We start from the raw sequence: 18,003 nt of genomic DNA, 5'->3' as shown, positions 1-18,003 counted from the left end.
ACAGGTGATAATGGAGGAATGGACTAATATAGACCAAAATATAACCGCTAAATTAGTCCAATCGATGTCAAACCGTTTAAAAGAAGTTATAAGACGCGGTGGTCGAATAACAAAGTATTAATTTTTTTAAATTATGTTATTTATTTTTTTGTTTTTTTGCAATGATGAATACTTTTTTTGATTAATTTTTTGTGTTCAGCTGTAAAATGGCCCTTTTTGTTCCAATAAATACTATTTTTTTCTTTAAAAACAATGAAATTGTGTACATATATATCACACAAGCACTACTGCATCATTAGTTTAATATGTTTTTATTCCAATTGTCTTTTGTAGACTTATTAAAAAAAAAAAACATTGAATGATGAATACTTTTTTTGACCGCTGTAGTTTGGAAAAATTTAAAAATTTCCTTTCATATTATTTTAGGAGAAATCCTGTTACTGTCATAAAATACTTTAAACTTTGGTATGCGATTACCGTTGTTTCCACTGTTTTGAGATAATAAATAGAACGGTACTAAACTGCTTGCCTTTCCTGTGTGAGTGCAGCGTATTATTTGCCTCCTGTCAAACCTTCAGTACACACATTTATTTCTACCCATGCTACTAGCCATGTTTAAATGTATTTATGCCGGAGCGTGTGTGTTGTATAAGCCATGATATGGTTGCCAACCGACCTTACCGCCGCTTTGTTGTACAGAGAGAGTGAGATTGCTTCATGTGTATAGCACACAGTGAGTTTCAATAAAAATCCATAGCAAAAGCACCATCATCCATGCACACAGGCGACAGGCTAGCAGCGGCAGCAGCAGCAGCAGCAGCCCAACCATCCACATTTATAGTATGTACATGTACTTTCTTGCCCTTCCTCAGAATGTTATGCTCAAACTTTGGTCGATTTATCTATACATACATAGGTAGGTACATATATATTGACTGCCAGCTAGCTCTGTGTAAGCTCTGCATTATATCCAATGCGAGGATGAGTATGTCACCCTCATCTGCTGCGTTTGAGTTTTAATGTCGTTCGCTTCGTTAGTTCGTTTATTCCGAACGGCAAGTCTACGTAAATGTGTGTATGTTTGCTTCCATCCTGCCGCATTGTCATCATCATTATCACCATCAGTCTTCGTTATCAACATCATAATGATGTTTATCCGCATCATATGGTAGGATTTTGGTTCAAGTTACAAACATTTTGTATTCAATGTTTCATCCATGCTCGGGAGCTGCCTTTTCTTTTGTGCTTGCTGTGCGTTTCCTCCATTTATTCGTTCGTTGTCGTTGTCGTCGTCGTCCATTTCGTTCTCATGCGGTGTTAGTTTCTGGCTGTTCGGGTTTGTGACTGTTACTTTGACTGACAGGCGGACAGCAGCAGTTACGTTCAGATATTATCGTCGTTACCGGCTGCTTCTTGCCGTTATTATTATTTTTGTTGTTGTTCTAGTTGGTCCATATAAATCGATGGCAGTTGAAATTGCGAAGGGTGTTGGTGGTGGCGGTGGTACTACTGCTGATGCTGCTGCTAGCACAGACATGAGATTATGGAAGTTCCATGGCTATGTTGGTTGGTATCATTACCATTCCTATTGGGTTTTATGCAGTGTGACATTTTAACGCAACTAAAAAAATGAAACATTGCAACTTTTTTTTCGTTGCCGATCACTTCAATGTTTTTCGCATAGATGAAAATTGAATTTGATGTGATGAAGAGGATTTGATATTTTCCCCATAGTAAAGAGGGGGAGAAAACGTTGCTTCGAGGATGGTGTGCCAGAGATGATGACTTATCCGAATACTTATATACATTTTTAACATCCTTATGACTATATTGGTTTTTTGCCGTTTAATGAATTGAAACGTAGCGCACAAAAAAGCAAAGCTAAAATCAAATGCTATGCTGCGAAATGATGTATTTGATAATAGGCGTGTTCGTGTACTCAAAAATGTTTGCAAACTTGCACAAATTGTAACTGGAAGTCGACATGTAATTTTTCTGTTTAGAGCGTGCTCTATTCCTTCTGACAAAAATAAAAAGAAATCAGCTGTAAAGTTTTACATGTCCTGTGATACAAATGAAACAAACATATGAAAATCAATTTTAAAAACATCACATGTCATTTTTTGGTTTAGAGAGCGCTCTATTCCTTCCAACAAAAAAAAAAAAAAAAAACAAAATCAGCTGTTTTTATTGTCAGTCGAATGAAAGCAACCACAAATTGAATTGTTTTCACAAATTTATAATTTATTCACCTTTCTCAAAATTTTAACAATTTCTATGCATAACAAATCAGATTTGCTCACATTTTAAGGCTATGTCATACGGAAAAAACCAAACTTATGAATCGTATGTAAATTGACAATCTTAACAAACATTTTAAATTACATGTGAATAAAAAAAGTGACATGTCATAAGACAACTGCATGCCGTGTAATAGCGGCTTAAGTAGTAATGATCCGAATCTGCTATGTAGAAGTACCGAAGGGGTCTTGCAGATCCGGGGGTCTCTGTGTTAACGTAGAGAAGACTGAAATCTGCCTGTTCATGTGAAAGACGTATCCTCAATGGACCGATGGAGTGATCTTGGACACGAAACTTAATTGTAAGTGTCACATTCAGGAGTCTACTGAGGACGCTCACAGATGTTGGGCACTATATAGACGGGCCGTAGGCTCGAAATGGGGCCTGAATCCGAGGATAGTCCACTGGCTCTACAGTAGCGTGATTAGACCAATACTTACTTACGTGGAGGACTGTAATGGTGTAAAAGTGAAACGCAAGGATGATACAACAGTTTCAGAGAACATGTTGTCCTGGCATAGGCGGAGCGATGAGGACCACGCTTACTTGGGCACTGGAAACTATTCTAGCTATCCGATCCATAGACATAGAGATTAAGTGTGAGGCAGCCACTGCGGCTATGAGACTAGAGGTGATGGGAGAATGGTTAGAGGATAGGAGCAGGTCACCCCATCGCGGTATAATCGAGGTGACGATAGAAAGCCTTTCCGATTGACATGGTCTGAGGTCAAGGCGTCGGCGACGAACGCGCTTGTAATACTGTGGAACAGCGAAACGGTCGGTAGGAGGACGAAATCCTGTGGACAGATTCGGATCTTGAGAAGACGAGGCTAATAGGGGGGGGGGGGGGGGGGGGGGGGGAGTGATAGCATGTGAAGGGCATGCGGGGAAGATGATGAAACGTTTCCTATGTAATTGCACGGCTTTCGCGGCCAACAGACACTGTCATTTAGGTGAGGACACCATACCAGGGGCGTGGTATGGAAAACAATTAGGGATTTTGTAAGTAGCACGGAATTACCGTCTCAGATTTTTTTTCGAAGTTACTTTTAGCATTTAGACCGCACAACAAACATCATCCGCACACTATTCCAAAATCAAAGTCGAGCTTCCAGCTTGATTTATGAACATCTGTGCTTGATATGATAACATTTGTGTGTTGATTTTTTTATGAACAGAATGGAGTCAAATTAGCAACGTCTTTGTTAATTTTTTTTTCCTTATTGGTCTAATTCGGTACTGCTTCTGATAAAAATTTACTAATCTTTTTCAGAGCGCATAGGAATATGTCAACTAAACGTTTATCCCCAAAAGTTGACTTTAGCGACATTTGAACAAATGTTCTTTGACCCACAATATTATTGACAGCCGTAGTTATCTTTGTTATGAGATGTTCATCAGGCGACCAGTCTATTGGATGACTGTTGTATCGTTGCCTGGCGTCAGGGATGACCGTGACATCTACTACCATCCGTGATCGTTGGGTTCAGTCAAACCAAGCCTCTCAATAAACTTGAGGGCCTGGTGCCACTTCCTCTCCGACGAGGAGGCATAGGACAGTTGTCTGACGATTTGTACAACTTGTACTAGCGATTTTTTCTGTCTGAAAAATTCCTTTATTATAATAAAGTGAATTCAAACTCAAAGTTAAAATGTTTGTTCATCATTAGCACCTTCTTTTCCCATCTCTCTCTCTCTCTCTCTCTCTGGCAGCATATGGATTCTTCGTTTAGGTAAAGAATACATGCATCCAATTTCTCATACCCTGGTCTACAGTGTAAAGGTAGTATGGTATCGATCAAAACAGATGGTAGCACTAGGTCAACCTTACTGTTTTCTCCTATTATTGCAAAACAAATGCTGAGTTATTGGGTACCAAATATAAAATTATGCACCAAGTGTAGTTACCCATAAATGGGCCGAGTAGGTGGAATCGAAATATCTCTTAAACATTCACAACCCATCAGGTGAAAACCCATACAAGTTGCCCGGTATAACCATATCCCGAAGTTTACTCAGTCATAAAAGTAACACTAGAACATAGACACATCCAGTATTTTATATTGTATTTCACCCCACCACCACACCCTACCACACAACATCAGTACAAAAAGTATTTTCCTCAATGTTGTAACAGGGAAAACTAATGGAACAACTACTGACGTACGAACACATACTCGAAGACAATGTCCAAGCTTTTGTTGCCAGGAATCATGAAATGCTTTTAACAACTGCAACTTTACCTACTTTCTCCTCAACCAACAGCAACAGCAATGAAGCTTCTGCTGAACTCAGGCTCTTTTTTTTTAATTCTCCGTCCTTAAGGTCAGTTGATTGTTCAATGGAAGTGCTGGTGTTTTTCTTTATTTGCACTCGATCTTCATCACACAGAGGCAACGTACGAAATTTGTTGCAGGAAGCTTGTCGAATTGCTGCATAAAAAAACGTAGTTTCCATAATTATGCACAGCACATGTTACTGCTTTTATAAATTTTTTTGTAATACCACTTGTACTGAAAACTTACACTTCAGTACTGTGAGAGGGGGGAGTAAATGATGAAATTCTTATAAATAGTTTAGTCCTTTGTTTTGTTGGTTCTCTCCATCAAACTTGACTATGACTTCTATGAATGGGAATTATATTTCACATATGCTGCAGAGTTGATTTATTTTTCAATTTTCTTATTTTATTCGGCATTTAAGACACTTTTATGGACAAAGAAAGAAGTATAAGATGATTAAGGTTCATAAAATGTGCTTTGGTCATGGCATATAAGATAAGCTTAAAATTTTTAAAAGAAATGGCATTTAAAACTGGATAATCTAAACTAGACGTCTGTAGGACTCCTTCTTTTCTTTTTTCTCTTTAATTGGTTATGACAGAACATTTGTTCCAAGCGCCTCGATCTTCTGCGCTCATTCTAAAATCTCTGACACCAAGTTTCAAGGTGTCTCCCAACACTTGAACTTTCCAAAGGGCTTTTGGTCTTCCCGGTTTGCGTGTACCACCGGCTTTGCCTTCGAAAGACTTCTTTGCTGGAGCTTTTTCATCCATTCTGTCAACATGGCCTATCCAACGCACCCGTTGTATTTTGATACGTGTAACTATGCTATCCTCGTCATACAGCTCATACCGCTCGTGGTTCATACGTCGCCTATATTCTCCATTAACGCAAACTGGTTCATATATTTTACGAAGAATCTTTCTCTCAAATACTCCATGCACTGCCTCATCTGCTTTTACAAGTACCCACGCTTCAGAAACATATAACAGCACGGGTAATATCAGTGTCTTGTATAGTGTAATCTTCGTCTGTCGAGTGGTTGCTACTTCCGGTGTCCAAACTATGATGTCGATGTCGTCAGCATAGGCGAGTAGCATGTGTTCTCTTGTGATTAGTGTACCATATCTATTCACATCTGCACCTCGTATAATTGTCTCCAGCAAGATATTTTAGAGATCACACGATAGGGTGTCTGCTTGTCTGAAACCTCGTTTGGTATTAAATGGTTCGGAGAGATGTTTTCCTATTCTTACTAAGGAACGCCTATCAGCAAGTGTCATTCCGCAGAGTCTTATTAATTTTGCAGGGATACCAAACTCAGACATGGCTTGGAATTCCTTTGAACGTAAAGGAGTATCGAAAGCGGCTTTGTAGTCAACAAATGATGGTAGGTGTTGATTAGTCCCTTGTCCGTCTGTAGGATTACGTTGAATGAACTTTACTAGTTGGTGAATAGCTGAAACCTCTGCTGGTTTTAAAAAAACGTCAAGTTGCAGAATCTATTCCCAAGAAGGTTTGGCAAGTGTTGTTTTGGATATCATTTCTTCCGGTTACATTTCAAGACTATGTATATCCAATTTTCCGTTTTCAGTCATCATTCACCCAGCAATGAGTCTTCAAAGTACTGTACGCTACATCGAAATAATTATTTTAATTAAAAACTTGGAGTACTTTTCAGCCTTAACCCTTTCCTTGGCATACCTATGCAATATAGATACAACTAAATTTGTTATTGGTTTACTAAGTGGTTTGGGTTCTGTAACTGCGATGGTGAAACAGAGATTTCGCATTCTTCCGCTGCTACCGGCAGTTTATCCTATACCAGTTGTCATCAACTGAGAATTCGTCAATAAATAATTACTACAATTAGTAAGGAAGGATTGATATAAAATACAAATAAAACTACATACAAATAGATAGACATACATATCTACATTTCAACGTAATTAGAAATGTATCTTCGTAGATAATGTGAATTTGTTTGTGCGAGTGTGTGTGTGTCAGATAATGCTGCAGAATTCGATATGTTTGTTCGTTTTTGCTTCGAGCCGCCCGATGTTTTGACATAATCCTTTGCTTAATTACATTTTAAGATACAACTCTGTGTTTTCTTCTCCTCACTTTGCTCATTTCCTACACTTTGACATCTTCAGAGTTAAAGAACTTATTTATTCTATATTCGTATGTGTGTTTGTGTAGACATTTCGCACAGTAAAATGTAAAAGACACCAAAGAACCCAAACTATCTAACCGTTTATAATGACATACAATAAAATAAACGATAAAGCAAGCAACATCGCAACATCATCGGCAGTCAGAGTTTAACTCTACTGCCGACTCAGCTCTCTCTCTTCATGAACTGCTGTAGTTATGTTGTGTGTTCTCTATCTATGTGCCAGTGTGTATGCAAGTCAAAAGCCAGCTGTTTTTAAGCAGAGAATGAAGTTTTATGTTTAAGGTTGAATCGCTTCTTGGCCCCCCCTTAAACCACAATCATTGTGGTGTGTGCTGCTGCTGCTGCTACAGTTGTTTATGTTTAGTTACGTTTGCAATAGATGTTGCTGCTGTAGGTGCTTTTATTGATACCACATGCCATACAGAAAGTAGCTCCAATGCTTTTACTACTAAAAATCGATTTTTAATCCTTATTATGTCAGTGTTGCCATCTTTCATTAAATAAAGTTACATAAATCTAAAAAATTATGTTAGTACAACAACAGTGCAGTGCAGTTTTGCTGCTGTAGTTGCTTTTGTTGATACCACATGCCATACAGTAAGTAGCTCCAATGCTTTTGCTACTAAAAATCGATTTTAAATCCATATTACGTCACTGTTGTAAACTATCTTAAATAAAGTTACATAATTTTAAAAAAATCATATTAGTACTATACAATGCAGTGCATGGAAAATTGTATGAAAATAACATCTATACAGTATTACGAATTTCTGTATAAATTACCAGTGCAGGCTGTTCTACACATTGCCATGATGTTTTCACAATCCAGTGTGTCCACCTGCTGATATACCTCTGTTGTGAATGGCAGAATAAAACTTATACCTATTATTCATACAATGAAGTGGTGCACAAATATTAAAAAAATTTATTTAACTTTTATGCCTGCACATTTATGTAAATTATTTATAATTTTGCAAATACTTTACTTTTTTTGTCGTATTGTTTTGACATGTTGGCAAATAGTGCTACCACCTGATGTCAAACAAAGAGACTAGTACTGGAGACTTTTTTTGTCTTTGTCCTTTACACAGCAACTGTGTTTTTTTTAAGTCCTATCCAGTGCAAGTCAGATGCTCTGGATAGAATTTCGCTGCAAAGTTGTGTTAAATTATTATCGATATACGATAACAGAAAATAATGACGATTGATCATGGTTTACACTGTATAGTACTAAAATAAAACACTGGCCACCGTAGCACAAAGTTTAGCATGTCCGCCTATGACGCTGAACGCCTGAAAGAAAGAGAAAATAAAAAATGTCAGACCTCGCACCAAACATGTAGAGGTTATACACCAATAAAAGAAACGGGATGAAAGGAGAACCAGAGCGTGGGGTGAAAATGCCTATACCTCACGCAAGCACGTATGTACCATCGCACAGTGAGAGATAATCGAAAAAAAAAATAGTAAAAGATATGCTGTGTGAGAACGGGTAGAGATATCTCTTTGAAATTTAGAGTAATTAGAGCTGATTTATCGAGATAGTTTTCAAAATTTCAAGATCCTAGGTTCCGGGTGCCTCTTTCAAAAAATTGTTCGCCAAATCTTCATTATTAGTCCAATTTTAAAAAAATATTTTTTTGCTGCATTTTGCTCAAAAATGCCTATAAAAAAGTCCGGTTGAGGTATACAATATCTCCACTGGTTTCGGGGATATACGAGTTTTAATTTTTATTTGGTGAAATTTTGGCCGATATTGACTTCGTATCGAGGTGTCTCGATAACACCTCAGCTCTAACTACTCCAAATTTCCAATTGATATCTCTACCCGTTTTCACAGCATGTTTTTTAGTAGTTTTTTCAATTTACTCCCACTGTGCTTCTCCGGATCTTATCGCACCCACCGTCGGAACCATCCCGTTTCGTTCACAAGTCTCAGGAGACATCCCAGAAAGGAGAGCCAGCGTGCCTGCAGACTCGAACATGAACAGAGCAAGTGCTCGATAGTCTTCTCCTAATCGTCATCAAGACAACTCCTGCAGAAGTCATTGTACGGTATTCTAAGGACGCGCCGCCATGCGAGCTATGGCACAGTGTCCGAATATGACGCCTGTCAATGTGCTTAGCGACCTCTTATTGAACGCTAGTAATTCCTGCGTTCTGCTTCGGTCTATGACAAAAACCGTTTAGTTAAATTTGTCGACAAAAAAGCGTTTGCACTAACGATTATGTTAATCTCTAAATCCTAGGTAACAGAAATCTTTATCTATTTTTTGTCTCTGTCAAATCTACCCAGAAAAAACAAAAGCACAAAGAGGAATAGAAAAAAAAATAATAAATAGTTCTTCCCATAGCCTGAAATTCGTCTTATTTTAAGTTAAAAACGTCACAAATCTAAATAAAATATACACAATTACTTAGGAAAAGTGTTATCAATATCAATTTACTCGTATACTTTTGCGGACAGACCGGTTCGCCCGGCGCAGACGAACCCCTCTTGTGAATTCGTCTGCACCTTCATTCCCCGGATTCTCTTTATGTTCGGATACTGATGTCAGCGTCAAATAGTGGACCCGTAGCCTATCCAGGGAGGACTACAAACAATCCGACACACACGTCGACCTCACCGTCCTTAAACCTAAGGCCAAAGTACAGACCACTGCCTGAAAGATCTGAAACTCGTCCCCTATTCTCAGAAACATAACGATGTTGAGCGCGTTCGGAATCGAATCTCAATCAAGTCGCCATCTCCATTCTGGAGCCATCAGTGAAAATCCTCCACGGGAAAACGAATCCTAAATGTGCTTATCACAATCGGTACCGGTGCTTGTCGAGACATTTTTAGTGCTGGCGACATTTGTGAAAAACTTCTTTTTATAGCCGAGTTAGAACAGCCGCACGCTTTTCTAACTCGGCTATAAAAAGTAGGTCCGTTGTCATTGAGCTTAAACGAGAATCGGACAGTACTCATTGATATGAGAGAAGTATGGCCCGTTACTTTATTGAATGTTCATGGAGAAATTTGCATTACATTTGACTTGCACTGGATAGAACTAACTTAAAACTCGGCAATAGCTATCAAGCCCTAAGATGTGCTGATTAATTATCTATATCACTTGATTTTCACTTATATCGGGGTTTCCAATAAGGACTTGACAAAATAATTCACAGTCCTGGCAATTACATCTCTTGACATCTTTTAAAGACTAAGTTTATCCCTACTGTGGCTACCAGAACCATTTCGACCAACTGTTTTATGCCCATCCAAAATTTCCCTGCTTAACGGCGATCCCTTCTTACTGTTGGTCTCGCTTGTAACGGTAAACTATTGTAGAACTATTGAAATTTCACTTGATGCTGCAGCACTTTTTTATGCTTCGTTTTAATCTCGTGTTCAATCACTTTAGTTATTGTTGGTGCAGTGGCAACGGCCAAAGCATGTAAACGATTTAACTGCTGATTCTGCTGCTCTCTGGTATATTTTATGGGGTGTTGCACGAGCAGAATTGGTTTTGGAAAATCGATTAAATTTTATATATCGTTCAACCCCCCACTTCCATTCATTCAATTTATATCGACTACGTGCACATGAGGCGAACACATGTGATTTTAAACGACAGAGAGAGAGAGAGAGAGCTAATTCAAAAGGGCAAGAAAGAGAGAGAGAGAGAGAACCGAACTGAAATGAAAATCGACATCATAATCATCATCAACAACAATGTCCCAGAGTTATCAAATTGTATCCTTTGACATACCGATATATAAATACGAAATCATTTGTGTATATATTCGTTTCATTGTGTGTGTGTGAGAGTGTGTGTATGACTACTAAAAAGTCAGTGTATCGGTCTATAGCAACAATATCTCGTCATTACATATGGTTTGAATGTATGTATGCTCATACATATCATTATGCATCCTGAATCCTTTTACTGTATTATGTAGTTGTGTATGTGTGTATGTGACACGTCTGTGTATCCTCATTTTTCTCGATATGATTTCATTTATTGTAGCTGGCTGTAAGTTTATCTTTGATATTGTCATCCGTATTCGACTCTCCATCCACTTTATTGGTTTTGGTCAGGGCGAAATGCAGCAATGACACGTCCATTCGATTGACATTTACTTGTTTCACTTCCAATCACCTCCTCTCCTAGATGTGGCTACTCAGACCAACATCAACACAATCATGTGGAACAATGTAGCTATCCTTGGGGCAGAGTTTAATAAACGGAGTATAGCCCATTTGGAATATAAAAAGTTATGATAGTTATTCAGTTGCAATGTGTACGACAGCCACGCAGTGTGCAATGTCGTATATTCATATGTAGAAGGATGATGATGATGATGACAATGACATATTGACCAGAGAGTGTCTACTCATGTTGTCATACAAGTCATTTACTTGGCAAATTATTAATGACGGACACTCATTCATACTTTGGGGTTATAAAAGAGAGGTGCATCACTTGCACCTGCCGATGTTGAATGTGTTTCCTCGCACTCTCTCTACATTTGTTTAACACTCATAGCTGTTATCGATATATGAAGATAGCATTTCTCCTCCATATGGTTGCCAAATTTTTTTGAGACAAATCCCCAAAAGTCCATACAAATTTCCCCAAATAATTTGTTTTTCCCCTGAGAAAATGCCCTATGGAAAAAAATATAAGTTTTATGCCCACAACCAATGGATTGGTGCATTTAAAGTTTATCATTGTAAGTAATAAAACAGCAATACGTGGAGGCCGCCTTAGCACAGAGGCGAGAACATCAGACAAATTTTCAGCGTAGATTATCCCTTCCTAATGCTGACGACATTTGTGAGATACTCCACCATTTGGTATGACAGCCATGTAAAAACTTTTCCACAAAGAGGTGTCGTACTGCGGCACGCCGTTCGGAAACGGCTATAAAAATGAGGACCCATATCTTTGGGTTTAAACTTGAATCGGACAGCACTCATTGATATGTGAGAAGTTTGCTCCTGTTTCTTATTGGAATGCTCGTGAGCAAATTTGCATTTTTAAGTGCAAAATTTCAGCCGATAACAATTGCGTCTTGCAGGACAGATCGGAAGACAATTTTATTCGATTTATATGAGAGCTATTATCAGGTTATGAACCGATTCGGGTTATACTTGCCTCTATTGGTAGAAGTCGTAAAAGAACACTACGTGCATTTTAGTACAATTGGATAAAAATTGCAATTTCTAGGGGTTAAAAAATCAAGTCAAAAGACCATTTTATATGAGAGATATATCGAAGTCTGTACCATTATGACTCATTTGCAAATGACAGAAAATTTTAAAGAGATAGCTTCAATTATTCGACTACTATCATGAATTGGACAAAGCTACGGAGGGTCGAACTAGATTAGTATAACCCCCATTTAATGTTATTTTAGTATTGAAGATGCGGAATTTTTGGAAACATTTCCGGCTTAAGTATGATTAACTAAAGCCTATGTTCATGTAAATACATCCTATGTCTATATTCATGTACATTTTTTTCATCTCAGAAGATACGTGTCGACAGAAAACGCCAGTGTAGGTGAATATGCTTCTTATTACAATCACATATAATCCAAGGGTATACTCAAAAAAATTGATTATAAAGCTATGCTGATGGAATTACCCCTAGAAAATCCCCAATTTTTTATTCTTCCCCAAAACAAAACTCACATTCGCCAAATAAGAAAAATTTTCCCTAATCACGAAAAATTTTTACTATTTGCAAAATTTTTCCCTAAACTAACTTGTTTTGTAAAGGGTGATTTTTTTGAGGTTAGGATTTTCATGCATTAGTATTTGACAGATCACGTGGGATTTCAGACATGGTGTCAAAGAGAAAGATGCTCAGTATGCTTTGACATTTCATCATGAATAGACTTACTAACGAGCTACGCTTGCAAATCATTGAATTTTATTACCAAAATCAGCGTTCGGTTCGAAATGTGTTCAAATTTTGACAAATTTTGTTCAGCGATGAGGCTCATTTCTGGTTGAATGGCAACGTAAATAAGCAAAATTGCCGCATTTGGAGTGAAGAGCAACCAGAAGCCGTTCAAGAACTGCCCATGCATCCCGAAAAATGCACTGTTTGGTGTGGTTTGTACGCTGGTGGAATCATTGGACCGTATTTTTTCAAAGATGCTGTTGGACGCAACGTTACGGTGAATGAACACATTTCGAACCGAACACTGATTTTGGTAATAAAATTCAATGATTTGCAAGCGTTGCTCGTTAGTAAGTCTATTCATGATGAAATGTCAAAGCATACTGAGCATCTTTCTCTTTGACACCATGTCTGAAATCCCACGTGATCTGTCAAATACTAATGCATGAAAATCCTAACCTCAAAAAAATCACCCTTTAGTTCTAAGAGTCCCTTAAGAACTACATGTCGCATAGAGTAATGCATTATGCCTAAGAAAGAACAATAAAATGTTGTTCTTTTTTATAAACAAGTTAAAGTTTGATATAAACGGTTTTGTTTTTACAAATGGTATATTATACCCTCCACTATAGAATGGGGTATACAGCTACTAAGATCCCATTGAAAGTCGATCTAGCCATGTCTGCAGTCCGTCCGTCTGTTTGTCTTCGAAAGAACGCAAACTTTCGAAGAAGCAAAGGTAGGCGCTTGAAACTTTGCACAAATACTTCCTAATAGTGAAGGTCGGTTAGGATTGTGCCATGGGCCATATCGGTCCAAGTTTTGATATAAATTTCATAAGCCGATCTCCCGATTATACTTCTAGAGGGCGCAATTCTTATTCGATTTGGGTGAAATTTCGCACAATGTCTTCTTTGACCATCATCGTACATCGCAAAAACGCGAATATTGCAATAATGGTAGTAAACTTTTGTTTTTCTCTCCTCTTAGATGTTAAGTTGCAGAAAAAGACAATTCACAAGTACACGCAAAAAAAAAAATAGTTTGACATGAAAAAATGTTTGCCAAGTAAACTTTTTTTCTAAAAACCTTGGACTTTGTTTACGATAAAAGTATATTTCCGACAAATATAAAGTTTTTTACCCTGACTATACTTTTGATTCTCGGTATGTAGAACATATTATTCGGGATTCCAACTATTTTTTTTTTTATAATGGATTGATCATATGATGCCAAGTTCAATTTAATGTTGTAACATCTCAAATTTTTACGAATTATAAGCAGATCTCAGTTGGTAATTCAAACTCTTTCAGAGCATATTTGGATTTATTTCGATGTGATGGCACACAATATTATTAAAAAACTTCCATTTTCGCACAATCCATTATGGTTTTGTATTATAATCTACTGTATTCGTTATGCTATAAATAAAACAATTGTTTCTGTTATTTTCGCACGTTTAAATACCTATTTTATGATGGATATTTCTTTATCGCTTAAATGTTGCCATATAATGTATGTGCCTTAGAAACTCTGGTTGTTTTTCTAGAAACTCTTGTTGTTTTCTTGGCACCCATTTCTTTGTAGCTCAAATGAATTTTGTCATTGGGCATACCAGCATTTTTTGTACCGGAACTTTAAAAATGGACACTTTCCGAGTTTACCACTCGTCCGAGCTGCTCAAAGTACAGCTCTTTGCTCAGTCAAAACAAAACAGGATCCCATATAAACCGATCTCCCAATTTGACTTCTTGAGCCCTTGGAAACTGCGTTTTTTGTCCGATTTGGCTAAATTTTGCATGCGGGGTACAGTTATGACTTCCATGTATCTAAAGATTCGGTCCGGCCGAACTTAGAACGATTTTACTTGTTTTGTTGATTTTTAGGAGAAGAAAAAAACTTGACGTAGACATTTTTTCAAATCCTTAAAAAATCTGTTAACTGCAATTGTATCCACCTGAAATTTGGTGTTAAGATGCATCTCACATATGGCTTCCAGAACAAAAGAAAACTTCATCTGGACAAAATTGAGTTAGGACTTTTTTATATTCAGACATGGATATTCTCTTCAAGTCGTCGTGTGGGAAAAATGTGTCTAAGCTAAAAACAAATTCGCATGGTACATATTGACCTACAGTTTGTAAGGTTTAGTTATTATCGATATGTGGTCTCATATAGCTTATATTTATTCGTCAATGTTGCAAATAAGAGTTTACAGTCGAAACCGGATGATTGAAACGCTAAAAATGCATCAATATGGTTGCTCTTATCCGTAATTTTCAGTTAAGCATAGTTCGGATAGGTGAAATTGATTTCTAGTTAAGCGATAAAATCATAAGGGAAATAAAGTTTTCCAGCAACGTAATAATTATGTATGAAATACTTGAGTTGATAAAGAGCCATGCTCAGTTGGGCTCTTTAAAAATCAGAGACAATGTGAGTTCAATTGCATTGAATAATACCAAAAATGGATGGTTCTTTTCATCAATTTCACTTAATCGCGATTTTTCACTTAAGCGTATTACAGTTATGCGGTTTAGACTGTATCTCCCGTCTATTTGGCATTTTCTTTAAATGTTTCCCTATTTTCCTTACATCCAATTGTATTCTCTGCAGTCCAGTTCAACATTTATGTAGCATTTGGATTTGGTCTATTCTTGCTGTCTCTGTACAAACTGCTAACTTCTGTGTACATTTGGCATTGGCCGAGGGATTATGGTATCTTGCTGTGGAATTGATGGATTTTAAGTACTTTTCTTAGAATTTCAAATAAAGAGGGATTTTGATTTAATTACATGCTACATTTTAGTTTCCAAGGATGTTTGCTTTAGACCTTTATTAAATTCAAGGAATATGTAGCTAAAAGGAAGTTACTACAACAACATTATTAAATTATTTTTAAAAATATATGAATGTTTATTATATCCGCCAACATAGGATACATTCATTTCCAACACATCGAAATATCCATTTCCGACCCTACAAAGTATTTTAGGACGATTTAACGATGTCATTGTGTCTGTCCGTTTTTCTGTTGTATCACAGTACTGGCTTTAAAAATTGAGATATTGTGCTGAAATTTGGCACAGACCCATATTTTTTCGATACGCTGGTTAAGTTTTTAAACTATATTTGGATATATCTGCCTTATAGAACGGTCTGTCGATTAAGGGTCTTTGGCCCATTAGGTAAGGTTGAAAAGAGGGTGCGAATATCAATCCTTCCTTTGCCACTATGGACATTCATCTAAGCCAGTATGTGTGCTCTGAATACTGAAAGTAACTTGAGAAAGGAAATCAATGTCGGGAATTTCGTGCTACTTACAAAATCCCTAATTGTTTTCCATACCACGTCCCCAATTTGGTTCATGTCTGGTATTGTGTCCTCGCCTAAGTCTCGGTGTCTGTTAGCCACGAAAACTGGGCAATGACATATTTTTCATAAATAACTCGTAGTCTAATGTATCCCGTTATGATACCGAAAGCTATACTGAACTCCTTTTAACTTCCTTTCAGCAATAGCATCGTGTTCTAATGATCCCGATATTCTCATAGGATTTTCATCGTAGTTTTGTGTATGTTATGGTGTTGTGTAGGTTATTTAAAATTAGAGTTTTATTTGTATTTTTCGCAATGTTATCTCGCCAGTTAGATTTTAGTTATGTTCCCCCTTTAAGTCCCCATTGACATTTAACTCCAATATCAATGGTGCTCTTAAGATGCCACATGCTGCAACTTTTTGCAACCTTCGAAGTTACAACCAAAAGACTAAAGGCAACTCTTACCCCTTTTTTTTAAGTTTTTGATTGTGTGCGTGATATTGTTTATTTGTGCGGTACTAGCTGAACCTGGCATGCTCCACTGCTCTTTCTTTCTTTCTCTTATACCTTTCACTTGCACTCTATATGTCCATGGTCGGTAAATAACTCCTGTTTTGGGGTGTTTTGAAGGCTGGACCACTTAAAAAGTTATATGGGAGCTATGTTGTTGTAACCACATTGGAATGTGAAGGTGGCGATCCTCATCATCCTCCTGTAGATGAACAAACCCGTTCCGATCCAAAGAATTGATCGCCGCGGGAACCTGGTGGGCATCGGTTATTTAAAGGCGCCAGTATTTGTCAATGTATTTGTGCGAGAGTCCGCGACTCCCGTTGCAGCTACTCCAGAGGCCCAAAAGATCAAATCGGGAGATCCGTTTTTATGAGAGTTATATCTATTCTAAATATGGTCCGATGTGAATCATCTTTAACTCGCAATTTCAGCGAAATCAGGTAATAAATGTGACAATTACGGGCTTAAGACTCAAAATAGGCAGATCAGTCTATAAGGTAGCTATATCGAAATGTAGTCCTATTTGGTTTAGAAATCGGTATGCATCGTAAAAGTCATTGTTTAAAATTTCTTTGAAATCGGTTTATAAATGCGGAAATTATGTATTTTTGATCGTTCTTTCCATACAAGACCGACCACAATGCGCCCTTAACTCGGACTGCATCGACCTGGTAGGCGTCGGCCTCTGGCCTTCTCTGCCAAATCGTATGCTCTTTCATTCGCCCTTACTCCGCTTTGACCCGGCACCCAAACGATGCGGATTTTGCCTCAGAGAAGGCATTGATCTCCTTCTTACACTGGGAGACTGTTAGTGTATTTACCGTCCTGGAAAAAACGCACTTATTGTCACATATCGATGAAATTTGAAACAGTGAGTTGTGTTACGACTCTCGGCATCTGTCAACACATAGCTGCCTTAAAGTTCGATCTGCCGGTTTAGGGACTTAAGCCCATAAATGCCCCGTTTATAAGCCTATTTGGCTGAAATTTAGAACAGTGAGTTGTCTTAAGCATTCTGTGTCGCCCGACCCAAATATCGTTCAAATCGGACCATATTTATATATAGTATATGTCATATTGACCGATCTTCCAAAAAGAATCTAAAGCCTTTTTGTTGTATTAGACCTTACGACATGCGACCCGAATATGGTCCAGATAGGGTCATGTTTACGTATTGCTGCCATATATACTCATCTGCCGATTTAGGGTCTTAAGCTTATAAATGCAGCTTTATTACCCGATTCCTCTGAAATTTGATTTGCTTTAAGCCTTTCGTCATCCGATATAGTTCCGACCATATTGGTATATAGCTGCCATATAGACCGATCTTTTCATTTAGGGTCTTAAGCCCATTGAAGGTGCATTTATCACCCTATTTCAAACAGTGAGTTATATTCGATCTCTTGACAATCCTGCTAATTACGGTTCAAATCGTACCGCATTAAAACAAAGCCGCTATATAAACAAATCTTCGAATTTAGGGTCTTAATCCCACAAAAATCGGATTTATTG

General features: G+C 37.6%; 1 protein-coding gene across 5 annotated transcripts in view; it reads left to right on the top strand.

Annotated features, from left to right (window-relative positions):
- LOC106080961 (trithorax group protein osa) overlaps window positions 1-18,003 on the top strand; it is a 169,742-nt gene that overhangs the window by 45,789 nt on the left and 105,950 nt on the right. The gene's annotated exons all lie outside the window — the stretch shown is intronic.

The sequence above is a fragment of the Stomoxys calcitrans genome, chromosome 2 (assembly GCF_963082655.1).
Source record: "Stomoxys calcitrans chromosome 2, idStoCalc2.1, whole genome shotgun sequence".
NCBI lineage: Eukaryota > Metazoa > Arthropoda > Insecta > Diptera > Muscidae > Stomoxys > Stomoxys calcitrans.
This window is presented reverse-complemented; position numbering and strand designations above follow the sequence as displayed.